The sequence below is a fragment of the Polyodon spathula genome, chromosome 1, assembly GCF_017654505.1.
Source record: "Polyodon spathula isolate WHYD16114869_AA chromosome 1, ASM1765450v1, whole genome shotgun sequence".
In the NCBI taxonomy this organism is placed as follows: domain Eukaryota; kingdom Metazoa; phylum Chordata; class Actinopteri; order Acipenseriformes; family Polyodontidae; genus Polyodon; species Polyodon spathula.
The window spans coordinates 13774315-13794368 of record NC_054534.1 but is presented as its reverse complement, the minus strand read 5'-3'; the positions used below and the strand labels follow the sequence as shown (position 1 = coordinate 13794368).

Genomic DNA, 20054 nt, shown 5'->3' with positions numbered 1-20054 from the left:
AGAAAGGATAGATTTTGGAGAGCTGTTTCACTAGGGGCTTGACAGCTGTCAGTGAGTTTTACTCTGAAGGAGAATACCTTCACTTCAGACTTCCAAATAGGTCTCTCTGCCCATGCTCAGCCCCCCAGTGCTTTTCACAACCCCACTGATATCGTCAATGTCCTTGGCACTGTATTTTAGACACAGCCTTCTGTCATTATTGTGATGGGTTGCCATGTCTCTGCTGTGCTTGGTGACATCACCTGTGGAACTGAAAAAGAACACTGTAGAGTTTAGAAGAAGCGCTACTGACAATAAAAGGCATAGGCCTCAGTGTTCCATTTAGATTTAACAGAAGGTAGTGTCAGGAGTTATGGGGGTTCCAGCCCATTGATTTACATTTTATATGAATATACAACTGGCAGCATACAAGAAGGACAAAATTGGAATGAGAAATCCCATTGATTGTGCATATGGACATGGCAGCAGGAAGGATTTTACTTGACATGGTTACAAGTTGATACATATGCTGCTATGCCATGCTAAAGTGCTATGCTTACTTTTCACATATTAAAACACCTGTGATAAATAACAAAACTACTGTTCCTCTAATTCCTGTTCCATACTTCAGTATCTCCCTAGTGTGTCCATGGCCAAAAATTGCTTGTATTTTGGGAACGCTAATTCAACATGGGTGCATTAGAGGCCTTCGTGGAGGTTTTTGTCATAACTTAAAAGTAGATGATGTTTATTTTGTATTTTTATAAACTATTACTTTGAGGTATGAGGTTGTAACAAGTCAAAAAAAAAAAATATTTCTTCTAAATATCACCAAATGACACAGTGTTAGATATAACTTAAACTTGTCAATGTTGGATTATTCATAATTCATGGTGAATAAACCATCCTTCAGGTCATATGCCCTATTCGATAACTCACTACCAAAGGGGCAAAAGTACTGGGATCCCTTTGGTTCATTTACACACACAAAATGTGCACTGCTTCTGGTGTGAAATTACTAGTGACAGAAAATAAAAAACAAAAAACGACAGTAAAAGATCAGTTGCTTTCCATTGTACTAGACACCACCCTAAAGATAAGAGATTAGACCTGGTTTCCTTTCAAGTATGAAATGTAACCATTACTGTATGGGTACTTGCCTCCTAAAAACCCGAAACCTGAATATTGTATACCAAAGCTGCTCTGCGCGCATGTGACGCAGTCATGCCCCGCCCCCGAGGGCACAAAAGGACTGCACTCACAGATCTCAGCGCTGTTTTTCCTTTCAAGACTGACCTGATCAGAGAACCTGGTTCAGATAAGTACTTGTTGCTTCTGACTGTGTATAATTTTTTGCAAAGTATTGTGTTTCACAAAAATGTATGCGATATTACAGTAGCGTTGTAATAGTTTCACTAATTACGCATATATTGTGCACTACAGCCTGTTACCTGTTACATCCCACTGCAGTCTTGTGCCCCATGTGAAGCCAGGGGCTTGGGTCACTGCTTCCCAGGGATCCAGCAACATAAGTCGGCTGACTTTGTGCTCTCCCCCAGGCTGCATTGCTCCACCTGGAATTATTTTATTTCTCGTTTTTGGCTTTTAGCTAAAATAAGAGACGTTTGATATTTGTTTCTGCGTCACTTCGGTTGTGGTTGATTGTAATCTCATCCACAGTATCTTGATGCCATTTTGGTGACAGCTTTTAGCATCACCATTACGAAGGTTGTTAGTATCATTCTAAAAAGCAGGCTTCCCTCAGTCTCGTGTGTGATACTGACCGAGTGGTTTTGCCAGTGGCTTGTACAGGTGAGCATCCCTGTACGTTGCCACGTGCGCAGGGCCGGTGCAAGGATTTTTGCCACGCAAACGAAACTTTTCAGTCTTCAAACGCCTCCCTTTTCACTCTTCATATATATATGTGTGTGTGTGTGTGTGTGTGTGTGTGTGTGTGTGTGTGTGTGTGTGTGTGTGTGTGTGTGTGTGTGTGTGTGTGTGTGTGTGTGTGTGTGTGTGTGTGTGTATATATATATATGATCTTTTTTTTTTTTTTTTTAACATCGTCACAAAACTATATACAATCATCACTACAGACGGTAGTGACATCTACTGTCAGCTATATGACAATATTTATGATCAATGGATTCTATCACCATGCATGAGCTTAGAGTTATAAATAACAATTGATACAGGATACACAGGTTACTTCAAACACATTGTATTTTCATTGTACCTTATTTGTACAGAACCGTATTGCATTCCTTAGCTGCTGTAAAACTGGTATCTAACGTGTGGGTTAGTGATCATATAATCGTGCACAGCAAATCCTCTGGTACTTTTTTCTATAGGCAGATCCTTGACTTAAGAATTAACTTTAAGGAATTAAATAATATTTACCGATGTCTTATGAAAATGCTTAAATGGCACACAACCACTCTAATTTCAGTGCTTGGGCACAGATGAAGCGATCTTTTTTCCTTGTTGTATCAAGGCAATAAATAATAAGCCATGCAGAAATTAAATAAATAAATAAATAAATCTGCTTCCTGCTCATTGTCTGAACTCCTCTGTACTGAAATCAAACGAGGTGACGGGCAGGCACTATGAGGAACAGTTTGAGAACCCCTGCACTACAGCCCTCTCATTGCTATGTTGGTGCTTGTGTTGAATTGTGAGGACTGTGCAAACATAGCCTTACACAGCAACATCTGTTGGTTTTTCCAACAATTACTTGGTTAAATCGGCTGGCAGCTCACCATGGTAATGATGTCATTCTTTACCGCTACGATCTCAGCTAAGCAAAGATAGGAAAGGAACAGCAGCCATTTGGATTTTAAAACACGTAGTCTGAAATCAGGCATTCCTAACTTTCCAATGGCTTCTTCTTGTGACTATGGTCAGCTTGAGGCCAATTGCATAACTGTTATAATACAGGATCAAATAGGATATGTAATCCATCTGGTGTGAAGGGCCTCAATGACTGACAACCACTAGGAGCAGCACCTGCTTCTTAATAAGAAGGAGTTAGGATGTTGGAGGGTCCAAATGCAAGCTGGGTATTTTAGTATTTTTTCAGTGATGCAGGACAAGAAGTTAAACTTATGCCCGTCATCATTTCAGGGTCTTGTTTGAATGTTAGAATATATTCATGTTGCAGTTGAATTTAACCGCAAGTAGTGAAGTGGTTACCCATGGCAAATAAATGAAAGGTCTGAAATAGCTGCCATTGTGTTGCTTTCAAACACAATTTTTTGCTATGGTGTGTGTTTCTTTTAAAGTCCAAAATATGTGAGCAATGATGGTGCACTAATGATGACATTAGTTTATTTAGCTTTATGAACCATAGGCTACTCTTTGAGTTGATCCAACACCCATCTCACTTGGTGAGCTGAGAGGAAACTGATCCTAAAAATATTGTTTGTTTTTTTTTCTTAGTCCAAGTCCTGTGAATTAATTTTTTAACAAGTAACTATCTCATTCTGTTTTTCCTTAACTTGAGCCCAGGAATATGCTAATGCACTGCAATAACTGTGCGAAAGAGCAGGCACACTCAACAATTATAGTTGAAGGGAATGTCTGGTTACAGTATGTGCTTGGAACTGACATTTGAATTAATGATGATCCAACTTAAAAAAAAAAAAAAAAAATGTTGTGGCTGTCTTCTCTGAATCTGTATTGTTTTGTTCATGATCCTAATGACATGATAATACCTTGGGTGTGTTACTGGGCTGTCCCCAGTCTAATAAAAAATAATGCCTGGAGGCCACCTTCTGGCAAGCTGTCTGCACTGCTCATTACAGGTGTCAATGAATGTGCAAAACCTCTTCATTGATAAATAATAGAACATAGTTAAACTTCTCTGTTTTGTTTTTATTGTGGCATGTCTTTAAAATGTGTTTTATATATATATATATATATATATATATATATATATATATACACACACACACACTTACTGCTTTTATTTCATATGAGCAAACATATTCGTAAATCCAGCTAAATATGTTTTAATACATTAAATAGACTTAATCCTAAAATTTGATTGTGAGTTCACATTTCACTGATGTATTGTTTTTTTTTTGTTTTTTTTTTCTCATTTTAATATTAATTCCTAATGCTGAAGTGGGGCAAAAAATGTTTAGAACCCCTGATCTATCAAGCTAAAGTAATACACATAATATTGCTTCTGCTTCTTTCTTTTTTTCTAAATCTATAAATGTTAAAACATGCAAAAGAAATATTTGGCAAGCATGTTTAAGCTGAAAGGGCACAGATGCACTCCGATTTCAAAGCCTTTTTTTAATTGGATAAGTGCATGCTTTTTGCTGAATGTACAAAGATGCAGTACAGTGATTTAGGCCTGTTAATGGACAGCATTTAGATTGAGGTCATCCAGGAAGGGATTCGGAATCTCAAAAAGAAAAGAGTTTGACTCATGGTCCTCTCCTATTGGCACCTATTTTAAACTTTTTTTGGAGGGACTAAGCCTGTAGCCAAGATTAAAAGTTCTGGTCGCCCAGCATGAACGTTAGTGCATTGTCACCCTTCCGCCATGCAATTTAATTTGCACTGACCCTTCCTTCCTGAGATAAAGTTTTACTACCTACTGTGATAAACTAATGCTTTCCCAGGTCTCTGTTCTATTAAAGCCTCTACAAAAAGAAAAGGTATCACTCCAAATGATAAAATGCGTTCTGCTTCTTACAAGTAACCTGGATATAGTGTAGGCAGTCCATCTGTACATTCGTATATCACACTCATTCAGTTGTGGTGGAAGGTGGGATGACCGTTCCTCCATCATAATCTAGGTCATGGAAAACTACTTGCAGCATGTATAAATTCTGGTTGGGAACATGAAGTCTGTTTGTCTAAAAAGGTTTCATGAACTGCATAATATATCTGCGTAAAATGTGTTTTAAAAAAATAAATAAAAAACAGTCCTTAAGGTTTTGTGAATAGTGCTCTTTGTTGACCAAGTTTTTAAAGACTACATTGGGAATGCTTTGTCCTGTTGAAAATATACATGGCCATTTTTGTATGAGGTGCAATTGACGTATTAACTGTGTTTGTTAGCGTTTTTGTTTTTGTTAATGTAATGTATAAAATGTGAGTCTATATTTGTGGGTGTGTGTGTGTGTTTTAACCATTAGGGAGCAGGTCTTGAGGGTGTTTACTGAAGTACAGTGCTCAGAACCACCCCCCAGCCCTAGTTTGATTTACAAGTTAAATCGAAAACAGCTGTCACTTTAAGCATCCTACTTCGTGATCCCCCTGGCAGTGAAGTATCATCTGGAAATAATATAGTTTGTAAAACAAAGCTTGAAAGAAAAGGAAATGTTTTGTTTTATGTGGGATGCCCGATTTCTCGTCCAGGTCCTGTAATTCAGCTTCTGGGGAAGAGATATTAAAAAGAACCGTTACAAATGTGGTCATCAGGACTACTAACATTTCACAAGACCTTTTTTTTGGTTGGTATCTACAATGGAAAACCTGCATCTTTCGAAGGGACTTTGACCTGGTGTAGCAGTGTGCCCGCCCCTGTGCATATTTATGTTTTTATGTTGCGTGTAACATGCTAATGTTGGTGTATAGTCATTGGTGCACAGGATAGAAATGGATCTGTGTAACACAAGTGATTTAAAATGTGTATTTGTATTTAGACATGAGGATTGCACAGCACTTCATGTGCAGGTAAAGTGTAATATGTGAGCATGGGAAATTGCACTAAATTAATTCACGTGCAGTTGTACCGAGACTCCAATTGAATGATTGATTAGCAATCGAGTCTCGGTACAGCTGCGTAAAAGCAGCATGTTTTCACTCACACGGGGTTGTGTGTTTGTGCGTGGAGAATGGGTGAGAGAGAGAGGAGATAAAATAAGCAATTGCTACTAAGTGCTGGAGAAGCACCACGGTGCTTGTTTTCTGTTCGTCCACTGTTTGTTTGTCTGTCTATCTGTTTGTTTGGCCGCCGCGCTGTTTTGTTTATTCAGTGTTTTTATTACATCCTTTTATTTTCTGTCTGATTAAATAAACCATGCAGTTCACATACAGTGCTGTGTTCATTTCTGGTCTGACGTCACCACACACGACATCCTGTCACACCTGGGTACAGAATTTGTGTCAGATTTTCGCCAACATCTTTGCTGAAGGAGTACAGTCATAGGTCACTGTGGAAAGGTCACGTATCCCTTCAAAGCAGTTTAACTGTGTAGTCCTATTGTATCAACAGGTGTTTTTCAACCCGTATGTATGCTTCCTTACACCTTCTTTGTGCTGTTTACCTTTAAAAATGCTAACTTAAATTCAGTTTGGACTATATATGAACTTAGTCACAGGGTGTGAGTGGGAGCCTTGAGGTTGTTTTGCTGATACAAGCAAGTCATCTTAGCTTCGTCGCAGAGAGATGTGCAAAGTGCCGTACGTCCAATCTATGCCACAGTTTGGTTTTGACAGCATTGCTGAGAAACCTAGAAGGAAACGGCAGTAAGGTTTTCAGAGCCAGGGTGCAAGTGTGGGATACTCTGTCTTGGTTTTAATCTAGAAGGACGCTAGAGAAGAGGATGCATTAAACAACTTTTTTTTTTTTTAAATTCAGCCCTCCGTCATTTTTTAATTTGATTTTCTTGCAATGCTGATAGAGAAGCTTCCTCACAGGTGTTTTTAAAACGGATCACTAATCCATTATTTCCCGGTTTGTGGGTTTTTTCAAGAGGGGAAGTATTGCTCCAAAGTGTTGTAAGACACTATTCCTTTTCACGTGATGAATAGTGTTGACCAAAAGTTCTCAACCTTGCCCTTTATAGTACTAGCATAGATAAGATAGCATTAAACATGAATATTTTCCACTACTTACCATCCAAGGTTTGACTGTTTAGGCAGTATTCAGTCAATTGATCCTAACACCCCAAATGTTGAAGAACAGTCTATTACATTTTTGTTTTCATATAATAGGAAAAGTTGGTGCATAACATCTAATAATTAAAAGAACCAAATGGTTCAGTTACACACGTTATTCCATGTGTTGTGCCTGTACCCGTTCTACTTGTGTCTTTCAAGGCAGTCATGCTTTATTTTTCTGAATAATAGCTTTCCTGCTAAGGCTACTGTACTAATTGGCTTATTTCTGTCAAAATGATTGTAAAAAATTAGAATATTTTTTTTAAAGACCTAAGACTAGAGATACAGTACCAGCTTTGTTGATGTCTGTTGCTTTAAAACCGATGATATACAGCAAGATGGAAAGGCATATTTATCCACACCTGCTCACGGTAGGGAACAGGTTTTTTTTTTCTTCTTTTTATTAAAGTCTACAGCTTGCAATGGAATTCCATTAAATTCTTCTAATTGGATATATATTTTTGAATAAACCTAATTTTGGCCTCAGCAGGTTGACACTGCATCTTAACACACTGTAATTTCCATTCATTAAAGTGTCATCTCTGCAGTGTGCATGAAATAACATTAAATATAGTTAATTGCGAGATGATTCATTTTGGTTTGCCGGGGTTGCAGTCTGTCTCTGCAGAAGGGAGGCACATGGATCTGGGAAGCCTGTGCGCTCTCAGCAGGATGTCTTAGTTTTCATACAAAGGGCTTCCTTTTGATAATGCCAGGCAGCAATTAAAATAATCCAGGAGTGGACAGGCCTTGAGTTATGTTCTTAAACACTATGTTTTTGGTTCATGTTTGATGATTGCTTCTGATTTTTATAGGGCTTGTATTTTTAAACAAATAACATGTTTTTTTGGGGGGGTTGCCCTAGAAATGTATTGGGCCAGTGTGACTGAAGAAATTGCAAAATTCATAGTTCACTCCTACAGAAACGGAGAAAAAAAAAACAGGCTAAACCAATGAGGAGTTTGCTGTGTGGATGTTTAATACATTTTTAGATGTTCAAGGTTCAGATATAGCTTTACGGGATATTGACATGAAGGTCTGTGTGACCTCTTGTATGTTTTTCTTGTCTCTTCTGTGTCTGTATTTATTTGTTGTTCTCTTGACTTCCCTGTCTGCCTCTGCCTGTCTGTCTCCTCTCTCTGTTTTTCTCTCCGTGAGCTAGATCTTCAGGCAGTGCCTGTCTCCTCCCCAGTAGACTGTCAGTGTCTCTAGTCCCTGTGGAAATTTGTTTTTTCTAACCCAGCAGGATTTGTGAGTCCTCATAACAGGTGTTAAGCCTGCCCTAGATTACACATGGACATATTGCCCTCCCCCCCATCATTCTCATCCCCACCTTGTCTCCGTTCCATGTCAGTGTCTTGTGTTACACAGGTTGTACCCACTGGTTCCTGCACTGACGATGATCTAATGAATCCTGATGGTTATTATGGTGATTCTTAAGGAGCCTCAATTTACTGGATAAGGGACAAAATCCCATCACAAAAGTCTGTTCTGTTCATCTTTTAGTTCTACATCAGAACAGTACATAGACTTTTTAGAGTGGCAGTTTCTGGCAGGCTGTAGTTGTTCTTGCTTTGACTAGTATGTGCTGCTCAGATGGGTCAGACATTACACATTAAAGGTTTGTTTCTCTGCCTAAGGTTTAAGACTGGAAATTCAAGATGACATGCACTGTCACTGAAGGCTCCAATCCAGAATTAGATTGCTTTGTTGTTTTTGTATTAGCTTGCTTTCTTTGCTTTTGTAAAAGTATTAACAACAAAAAGAGGGCGGGGTTCATTTTTATGTGCAGCATACTCTCCACATACAGAACCTGCACTCCATCTGATTGCTTTCTATACAGAGCTTTTAAATATTCTGTTTGCATTTGATTAAATTCTAAATAACCTTACCATGATATTTTGAAAACCTTTCCCCTGTCATCCTTTGGCTGAATATGTAATTTTGACCTTTTGAGGAAGATAAAAATCTGTGTCTTATTGAATTGATTAATTTTCTCAAAGGGTGGCTTTATAAAATGATGTACACCAAAGGTCTAATTTTACTGCTAATTAAGGAAGGACAAACTCCTTGGCTGTATAAATAACGTTGTTTTTAGTTACCGCAAATGGCTATTTGATAAAGTCCATTTTATGTTACCCCACTACTTTTCCACATCCTTTAATAAAATCTAAATTGCTCCCCTCCACAGTAATTCCTAGAGCTACATGAAAGCACACATAATGCTCTCTTAAGAGTAAATCTCACTAATTGCACTTCTCATGTCTTGTGTGGTGGATTACCATAGGGTTTGTTTATTTTCCTGTTAAATGCACAATATGTGTGTTTCACTAAGGGTTGTGGGGCAGGCATGTTTGTGCCTACTGAAGTCTGATTTCTCAATACATCATAATCGTTGTAGTTCACTGTCAACACAAAGGGGAGTGTTCTCAAAATAATGTACTTTGAGAACAGGCATGTTTTCTAAAACATGTCAATATTAAAGACTTTGCAGGTAGATTATGTCTTATCATTATTGTTTCTTGCATCTTTAAATTATTTTCCATTCTTGGCAATTTGACCATTGACAGCAGGATCACTTTTGTTTGTTTGTTTATTTGTTTGTTTGTTTATTTATTTGTAAATGTATTCATCTAAAAAGATTAACTGGAAATAGTAACGGATTTGTTGTGGTGCCCTAATAATAATTTTAAAAATATAATAATAAAAAAAATGAATAAATTGGGGCTAAAATGTAACAATTATTGCACTTGTCACACTCCGCCCAGAAATTCTTAGCTAGTTTTTCCAAGTCTGATTTTAAGTAGCATCACAGCATTCATGCATTTTCGATGTACAGAGATCCACATAACATGTTTATGTGGAGCTTTGCTGGCGAAAGGCAATTAGTGTTCTAATTCACAAAGTGATTCAAATGTTTCGCCACAAACCATTATCATGCACATAATGTGGCATAATAATAATAATAATAATAATAATAATAATAATAATAATATGCCAGTAGAAAGATGGACCAGCAGGCTGCCAATTTAGGTAGTTAGGGCAGTCAAACATTATCTTAGATTTATGAGCGCATATGTGGAAAATATCTCACAGTTTTAAGCATGGAAAATGCACTGTATATAGAAGGTAAAACGTAGCCCTTGAACAGAATTGTTATATATGTAATTTTGTTAAACCAGGCATTTCAGGAAAGTACTGTGTAATATTTGTAGACACATAATGTTTGCTTATATGCCTGGTTAGAACAAATGACAAACCTTTCACAGTATGCCTTAATTACTTAGTTAACAAAATAGGGCAGAGGTTATCAACATTTTTTTTTTTTTTTTTTTTTTTTTTAATTATACCCCTTCTGTCAGTAGGTTTCAGCTAAAGTACCCTTTACAATTTTCTCTCACTAAATAGTACCACGGTTGCAATAAAAGGCAGAATAATCTCATCAACACCATTTCTTTTTTCCCCAGTTTATTTAATATATAATTGTCCACAAAGTCGGGGACTGACAAACTGCTGGCTTAAGACAAAATACCAACCAGCAAGCTTCATTCGTAAAACTTAATTACATGTCTTTGGATGCACAGCATTAACACAGTATTTAGGAATATCTTTAGAAACACTCTTCAATTTCTATTTCAACAAATTCATTATAAATAATGCAACATTTATTATGTTACCATTTACTTTTCACCTCAGCATAATTGTGTGCCATTTATAACGTTTACAGTATCAAAAACATTAACCTCAAGTTAAAACTGTAATAACTAACAGTGGCAAACTTATTTTTTATTTATATTATTAAAGCCAGCATAAAAATTAGCCAAATGTGCTTGTTTTTCTTTTGCAAATAAGAAATGCATCCATTTCAAACCCCGAAAACACATACAGCCAGTTGCTATCACTATTACTAGATGCAGCTGCGGTAATAAATATAATAAAACCTGTCAAAGTATGAGTATTGTGATCATCATTTATGTTGACCAGAGCATTTGTACCTAAAAAATGCAGAAACACTGTGCTTCACTGATACAAGTTGAAAACACCAAAGATCATGAGCAGCACAGAGCACTCTCCAGGCACACTCGACAGTTGTCTGCTTCACCTACATATAACAGGGTGGAAATCCACTCAATCGAAATCGCGCATGCGTACAGGTGGAAAATATGGACGTGATAAATTCTATGTTTTTTCATTAGTGGTTCACTTTGAGCTGCTACAAAGATTAAATAATTATACACAGTGGTTTAGAGAATATATAATACCGTTAAATCAATTCAAGATCATTATTTTCTCTTCCTTTCATTTTTGTTTGTGCATTTCTGAGTTGTCCTGCTTACCCCCTATGACCCTCAGAAGTACCCCCGCATCAAAACCCCTGAAATAAGGGGTTATTATTCAGTTTGAACACACAGCTCTTACAAATAGATGTCTCATTATTCAAAATTGAACCTGACCTAATTTCCCTAATGTGCAGCAGATTTTCAAACACTGGGTTTGCACTTATCTCTAACTATGTAAGATGGCTTCTTGAAACAAGTGTCGCAAGTGTGAATAGGGTCAAGGAGGCATGAATTCAGACTTTGAAACAATCTAGGTAGCTTTATTCTTTGTGATGACATAATCATCATTGCCAAATGGAGATTGTTAAAAGGGAGGTACTGTATATACCACAAATACCTGAACTGACACAGGAAGGGAAGGGATATACTCACCACTTCCAAAATTGAAATATTGAATTTATTAAAGGTATCCATGGCTTACTGGTAGCTGTCATTAAAATCATACTACTACTGCTGGAACTCTATTTTATTCAGTACAGAAAAGGTGATATGGAACAGCACTGGCTACAGCAATCTAGGATGTCTGTCGAAGTCAGCACAAAAACATGAGCATTGCCAAAGTCACTTGCGAGCCACTGTAACACTCAGAACTTTTGGACAAACCCGGATTGATGTCCAACTGGATGAGCAAAACCGTAGGGTACAGTACTTCACAAGCAAGCAAGAACTAACTTTCAGAGGGCACCAATTCCTCAAATAGAGGTAATTATGTGGAATTACTTTCTCTGATACTTTGTACGACAGCACGTCAAGCAATCACTTGTCAGTAGCCGCAGTTTTCTCGGGTACCTCTAACAAGATTCAGAACGATTTAATTGCTTCAGTCTCAGAGTTTGCTAGATGCAGTAAAAAGGAGAAGTACAGGAAGTCAAGTAGTTAGCTGTAATGGTAAACACAGCTCAGCTGACTTGTGTTTTCAGGTATGTGACTGACAGTGGTCCGAATGAACAGTTGTTCTGTGAAAATTTCTTAAATTTTACTAAAAAAAAAAAAAAAGACCATTAGGCTTTTTTTTTTTTTTTTTTTGAGAATTAGAATTGATTTAGAGAAGTATTACTGTGCAGGACAGCCACTATAAGATCGTTACCTTTATTAAAAATGTGGACAGCTTAGTCTACCGATTTAATCAACTAAATTCCAAGCAAGTACACCCTCGCTATAGTGCTCTTCATTATAATGAGCTTTCGGCTATAACGAACCTGGCCCCTGGACGCCAAATGAAAAAAAAATAATTAAAAAGATAATATAAACACACACTGTCAACATCCCAGTCTGCACGCACGGGATGCCACCTCCACATTGAAGGCAGCTCTTTTGTCTTAATAACTAATGCACGCTGTGTAACTGTGCCTTATTTTATGTTGCAACAAAGCTGGAACCTACATAGATTGTTGTTTTGAATATAGATTGTCAAAGCACTCTGCTTATTGTTCAACTGTCATACGACAAATCAAAATTGATTAAAGAAAAGAAAAACAACAAAAAACTTGGATCGAATGACCTTTTCATGTCAAACCTTTCGTGTTTGGTTGATTTTGAATAAAAGTTTGGGATTCCTGCATGTTGGATTATGATTTGGTGCGCTTTGAAACGATTCTTGTCAGGCTGATTTTAAATAAAAGTTCAGCTTCAATTCGGGATTTTTGCTTTTTGTACTGCGTTTTAATTCTTTAATGAATAGGATAAAGCAAAGGCAGAATACTGCATACATGAGACAAACAGGTACATGTAATTCTACTTTTATTCACAATCACATCTCATTAACTTATTGCAACTTTATTCTTACATTGTCAGATCAAAATAGTATTTTACTAACGTGTTTCGACAAACACACATCTTCATCAGAGTAAATGGTAAAAAGGTTCATCTCAGTTATTTTATACATACTGCACCTGACAAACAGTAGTTAATCATCAGTAATTAAACACACGGTCTTTGTGAGTTTACTCAAATATTCAATGATCATCAATTAAAGTATGTAATATAATAGAACTGTATCATTAGTATTTCACACCTTATTTGAAGAAATTGTACAATTAGGTCACATATACATTCAATATATTTGATTGCCAGTTAATTTACAAATATCTAATTTAATACAAATCTGGTTACAATCAAAACACACAATAAACAATCATCAAAATACAGAGTAATATCATAAGTTAATCACATATAACATTGATATATTACTATAGTTTAGACCCTTAGTTTTATCGATATAGACCATCTTGTATTTTGTAAAATTCATCTGGTTTACTCATTTAAAATGTAACAGCATATATAGTTTTCACAGATTACATAAACAATTTACATGATCAAAATATAACAGTTAACCACATCTGTATTGTTTTGTGTATGACCATTGTATACTGAAAAGAAAAAGGCAGTGTTGTAATTTTGTAAAGTAAGTATCCACACATCACAGTTATTAAAATGGACCAATTAACAATTTTAAATGGGGGGGACACAGATTAACATCCTCATTGAGTGCCAGTGGTTCCAATGTCTAGAGGGAATATCCAGTGTGCCTCTCTTCACAAAAGAAGGTTGACCAGATTGCCACTGCGTGTTGGTATATTGATCTTCTCCACCCCCACGAATCTTAGCGAGTGTGGAGAACATTCATGTCCAGCTTTAATGTAGTTTTGGGCCATAGCATAATCCTGGTTACGGGTTCTTCTAGCAGAGTGTTGTGCAATCCGTATTTCTAATGTTATGTTTGTTTGTCCAATATACACTGGGTCCACAGGAACATGTCAGCATGTATATTAGACCTGTGGTGTTGCAATTGATAAAACCCTGTATTTTTATTTTTATTTTTTACCTGATCTCAGGTGGGATATAAATTTTGTATTGATAGTGTTTGAACAATGTATGCAGTGACCACTTTATAGTTACCATTAAGAGGATTTTTAGATAGCCAAGTTTTTGAAAGTTCTGTTTAGGGCTAAATGGGTATGAGTAATGCATTCTTTATATTCCTTGCACATTCAAATGCTATCCAAGGAAGTTTTTCTTGCACTATTTTCTCAAATATGCCAATGTTTAAAGATTATGTTGTGAGAAGTGATTCCCTGTCAGTCAAGTTAACTTCCTGTATTGTTTTTTTCAAGATACGATCTTCATATCCTCGAGTCTTAAATTTCAAATACATTTCCTCCGATTTTGTAGTATATTGATCTGCTGTGCTACAGTTTCATTTTTCAGAACCCCTGCAAAGGATTGTTTATACCATATGAAGCACATCCTATATTTCAGGCAAACTCAGCTGTTTGGATTTCGTTATGTGCCGTTCACATAGAATTAAATAACAAACACACTGCTTATTGCTGTAGTAATTGCTCTTACTAATCCACAAAGCAGCTGTTTTCATCTCGTTACCTTGCCATTCACATAGATTTCAGTACAAAAGGCAGCACTTTACTGTAGTAAAAGCTTGACAGGTTGACCAATCAGCTGTTTGCACCTTGTTACTGAGCGATTTACCCATGTACTGTACCTTGGCTATTAGAGAAAGAATTCTCAGCTTTGTCACCTTGGTGACCAGGACGCTCTGCCTGAAAACACACACCGATGACGTAAGTGTGTGTTCTGTGATTGACACTGGAGACAGTAAAGTGTATTTGGAAAACACCGCACAAGTGCCCTGTTTTATTTATTCAATTTCTTTTCTTTTTCAATGATTTCTTTCAGCCCGCAGAGGGCACTATTGTCCGTGGCCTGTGTACCACTAATAGTAAACAGGTCTAGGGGAATATCACGGACACCCGAATGCAGAACCAAGCGCAGTACTTACGGGCTGAGCAATCCCCCCAAGGCCTGCCTCTCGGCCACTCAGAGAGAGGGAAAGCCCACACACCCTCTTTTCCACTTCTCCATCTCATCGCCATGACTGACTGGCAGATCTTCCGGGGCTGACAACACCCTCTCCCTGTTACAAGCCAAATTGGAATTTTTAAGAAAACGCTGAAAGTTTCCCATGCATACTTGCAAAAAAAGGTCATACAGATGTGTATCACAGAGTTCTTCGTTGGAAACAATTTGCACTAATGTAGCCTACCTGTACTGTACATATATATATACACACACACACACTAGATAGATAGATATATAGATATTGTTCTTGTTACTTTGAATAATAATCTGTTGGTGGACTTCAAAGATAGTCATATCAGTATATAGGCCATTCCACCAAGACCTCTCTGGGGAATTTCCTGTGTGGAGCAATAGACTGGAGTTTGGAAGTCAGTGTAATAAAAACATGTAGGAAAAAATGTGCCTTTCGCACCAGAGAACCAGGAGCTTAACTCGTTTAACCTGGCTACTGTGTCCCCCACACATAAATGTCTAGTTTCAAAATTTGCATTTGACAATAATTCTCTAATCGTATTATACATAATAATACTGACATACTAGAGAGATCTGTTCTGCTAAACAGATTGCTTTCTCTAAAACTTGATAAATTAATATAGCTTTTCCTTTCCAGTTCAGTGTCTTGTTCCATCAGCTGCACCACCATTTTCTCACAATGGGGCTGATCATTGGTTAAAATGTCTCACTATTTGATAGGTAACTGGCAATAATTTCTCACTGCTTGGGCAGGTAACAACTTCCAGGCTGTAGATATGACTGTATTGGGCTGATTTTCATATCCTGTTCTATTGTTGTTTGGGATTGTATTCATGTCATTCCTTTGAGATTAAGTGCCCTTCCCAATCATAAAATTTCTCAGTGCCATGCTGGGAAAAACAAAACTGGGGGTTCCTACATCTCACTTCTGATACAATGCAACCAAATAGTAAAAATTAAACATAGTAATGTAATTTTTATTTTACAATACATATTAAAGTATAAAATAACCTTGCAAAGGGCTTTATAAATCAGCTGGATGACAAAATGTGCAGGCCAAGACAGCAGCCAGTATCTTTATCTATGCACACAAGTAGTGTAAAAGTATGTCACAGTTACATATTCACAGAGGAAGACTGTCTGGATGTCCTTCTTATACACACTGTAACTATTCCAAAGGAATTATGTTAAAATAAGTCTGTCCTCCCTTGCACACCCGAAATCTCTAGTGGTCTGGAAATGCCGTTTCTGCCATATCACTGTGTTCTTAGATTTCATCATCGCAATTGTCTGCATTTTCAAGGCAATACAATAAACCATTTTCTGTGAAGCCGCGACCCTCACCGGGAGAAGCGGAATGATAATGGATGGATGGATGGCTTTTCTGTGAACTTCCTGACTCCTAATAATTCATCACTTTCAAAATGAACAATCTCTGCATGTATGTTTCAGATTAAATGTTCCAATGATAAAAGCGCACTATTCATTGCTACTTTGTTTGTCATTCAGTTCTATGGATATGCTATTTTTAGGCGTGAACAAAGCCTTTAAAATCCATTTGCTTACCTCTTATCACCACAGGGGATGAAATCTCCAAAGACGTCGTGAAGGAGGTCGGGATTGTCTGTCTGCTCATGTGTCCATATGTATATATCTGGTAAACCACTTATCCAGTTGTCATGAAACTCAGTATTAATATTATTTAACATACATTACTGGCACTATCGGATTGTGGGGATATATTGGGCTATCTCTGTCGGTACATTTTTACATGTATCTTGAGAACACAAGATGTTATTACACAGACTGTGAAGTCATTTCAAAATACTTTCCCACTATACTAACATTTGCCTACATGATGACATCTAAGTCTTATTAAATACCACTTATCACATTTTCATTGTAAAATGTTCTCATTGTAATTTATTTTATTTTATGCTATTCTTTACATACTGTTATTGTAATGGTCATAAACCCTTTTTTTTTTTTTTTTTTGGTCATACTAATTTTGAATTTGCAGCTATGGCAGGATGTGTGTTACTGACCTACTTGTCAGCACTAGCAAAATTGTCACTGGAACCCCTTGTGTTCTTTTCTTTCTTGACTTGTTCTTTAGGGGAGGGGGGAATGGAACAGCTTCAAATACAATACAATAGATGAAGCTGTTGCTTCCTGGAGTACTGACCTACAGTACAGCACTCGCTGGGTAATTCCACGATTCTGTGGACACAGAACTTTCCACGGAATCACTTTTCTCCCGCAGAATCAGTTAAATATCTGTCTGCCGTGGACTTTCAGTGATAAGATGGAAAAATATTTGAGAAAAAACAATTCCCTTCAGTCCAAAGTAGCACAGTATATAAGTGCAAGACAACAGACTAAAGAGTAGGAAAAAACAATGTATGAAGATGGTGACAAATTATTTTACAAGGCATGTAATTGTGTTTTGGCTCACACTCGGAAATCCACACTAAATGATCATCTGGCTTCCCAAAAACATAAATGGAAGTACGAGGAAGATTGTGCCAGCAGTTTAGAGATGGCAGACTACAATAACGGTGAGCCTACACACCAATACGGTATCAGAGATCAGAGAATGTGTCAAGGGAAGTTTTATTTTAACTTTTATCATCTTATGTCAATTTGTGTGTATGCTGTTACTGAAGATGCATATTAAGTCATTTTCAACTTCAGATAAAGAAAAGTGCAGTTGATTTAAACTTTAAAAGCAGAACGATGGGATAGGATGAATTTAGTTACTCAAACATAGGGAAGCATAGATTTTAAAAAAATAAAAACAAAGAGTCACTTAGCTGCAGCCGAGATTCACTCGGAGCCCTCCCGTTCAACAAATGAGCTTGGCAAGAGATAGTAGAGACTGGCTTGCATAGCAAGTAATATTATTTCCAGTGACACTGTAAGTTTACTATAGTATAGTCTATATTAAATATTATGAGTTAATACTAGGCCTACCTGCTGCACAGGTAAAAAAAAAATCCTCTAAACTTGATGAAAACCAGTTTCTATTCCCAGCGTTTTTTTCGCATATACATATCGAGTTTGGTTAGGTTGTTATTTTTTACGTTTATAAAATGTAGTGTTTCTCATTTGTTTTAGATTGAAAACAACGGCAGGTGCAAACATTCCACTTTCCAAGACAGACCACCCCTTAGTCAGAAAGTTTCTTCAGGAACGTGTCCAAAATGGAGGGGCTTAGAAAAACTTAAGGAAAAATTGTCTGGGGACAAAGATTGCTATAGACACAGACAAGGCACAGTACATGAACAAAGCCTTGAAAAGCTTTCTGTCCAGCGTATTCCCAAATGCAGTTCATGTTACGTGCCCGGCTCATGTCCTGGAGTTGATTGTATCAGTATTCAGGATACCATTAAAATAAGTCACAGAATTTGTGAATTGCTTTAAATACATGTTCTATCATTCAGGTGCAAGGAAGGCCAGCTTCCTGGCTGTGATGAAGTTACAAAATAATAGCACCCCAGTGCCCATGCCACCAGATCCGGCTGGTCCCAGATGGAATGCCTGGTTTGTTGCAGTGCAGCATCATAATCAGTACTTTTATTTTCTGTATGAAATCCATGCTAAGAAAATCAGTTCATGACCCCCAGATTTTGACACCAATGCATTTCACATGAAGCAGGATGGTGACACCCATCACCTGATTCAACTGCAGCTGAAATTCCTCAATGACAAGTGTGAAAAATCAGTACTTTCAGAGTCGAAAGCCCAGTGGAACTCAAGCTTTTGACATCTTGGAGGATTTGCAAGTCTTCTTCACTACACATAGTCAACTGAATCAAGACAGTTATTCACAATATTTTCTTACCTTTGAGTATCAGTTTGCGGAAGAAAAATTATATTCTTAGCCTGTTTAAGGAAAGCTTGAAAAGTATCTGACAGCCAGGGCTACTATTCCTTAAAGCATGCCGGTTGTTTGAGCCAAATAAAGTGCCACTGCTGAGCCACAACAAAGCTGATTACTGTGCAGTGCCAGGTGTTGATGACGGTGTACCACTGGAGGAGTTTCAGCTCTGTGTTACCAAACTAGTGCCACAGTTTCTCCAGGTCCAAGCTCAACTCTGATGTGCACACCAAGGAAACTGAAACCTTCTGGGTTTCCGCACAACACAGGGCGCCAGGACTGGCAAGCTTTGCCAAGACCTACAGGAATGCAGTAACAAATCCTGCAGATTCTGAGAGAAGTTTCTCCCTTCACAAACATGTCCTTAACTGCAGGCGTCGTTCATGTTCCATGCAGTCCCTGAGATAACGATGAGGAGGATGTCACCCCTGGATATGTGTGAATTTACATTATGATTTATGTATACGGTACTTTTAGCATGCTTTATTTTAAAGTTATCACATTGCCTAAGTGAATTGATACAAATCATCTCAAGTTTTAAAGTTAAATCTAATGCATATACATTTGAGAATATTTCACTTTAAGAATTCAGGTTTGTTTAGTGTGATTGGTTTACAGTTTTGTTAATGGTTGCTGCTTTTATGTGAATCTTATAAAGAATAAAGTGAGTTTCACCGTGCTGATTTTGTTTTTCACATTTGTTTCAGTACACTTGAAGTTTAAATCGATGTACTCTCTCTGAACATTAGAAATATTATCACAAAAAGAATTCCAATCTGTTATATGACACTTTGATATGTGAAAGTTTATAAATCTTAGGTTATCTTCTGTGTAAAACCACTGCGGAAATGCCAGAGAATTTATGAAATTGTAATGCAGAATTCCCCAGTAAGAAAGAAAAAAAAAGGAAGTACCAAAAGAAATGGTTGTTGCATGTCCATTTTTAAATCATAGGTTTTAATCTCAACCACAGATGATCTGTGTTATCTTATGGCATTATACTTGGTCTTTTCAATCCCACTTAATAGTACATCTGTGTATAGTCAGGAATCAGGATCCTGAATGCTGTAAATTCAATGTTGAAACTAGGCTTAGGCATCCTG

At 37.2% G+C, this 20054-nt stretch overlaps 1 protein-coding gene across 4 annotated transcripts in view; it reads left to right on the top strand.

The window, feature by feature from the left end:
* LOC121314418 (dymeclin-like) overlaps nucleotides 1-20054 on the top strand; it is a 170911-nt gene that overhangs the window by 112738 nt on the left and 38119 nt on the right. The window lies entirely within an intron of this gene.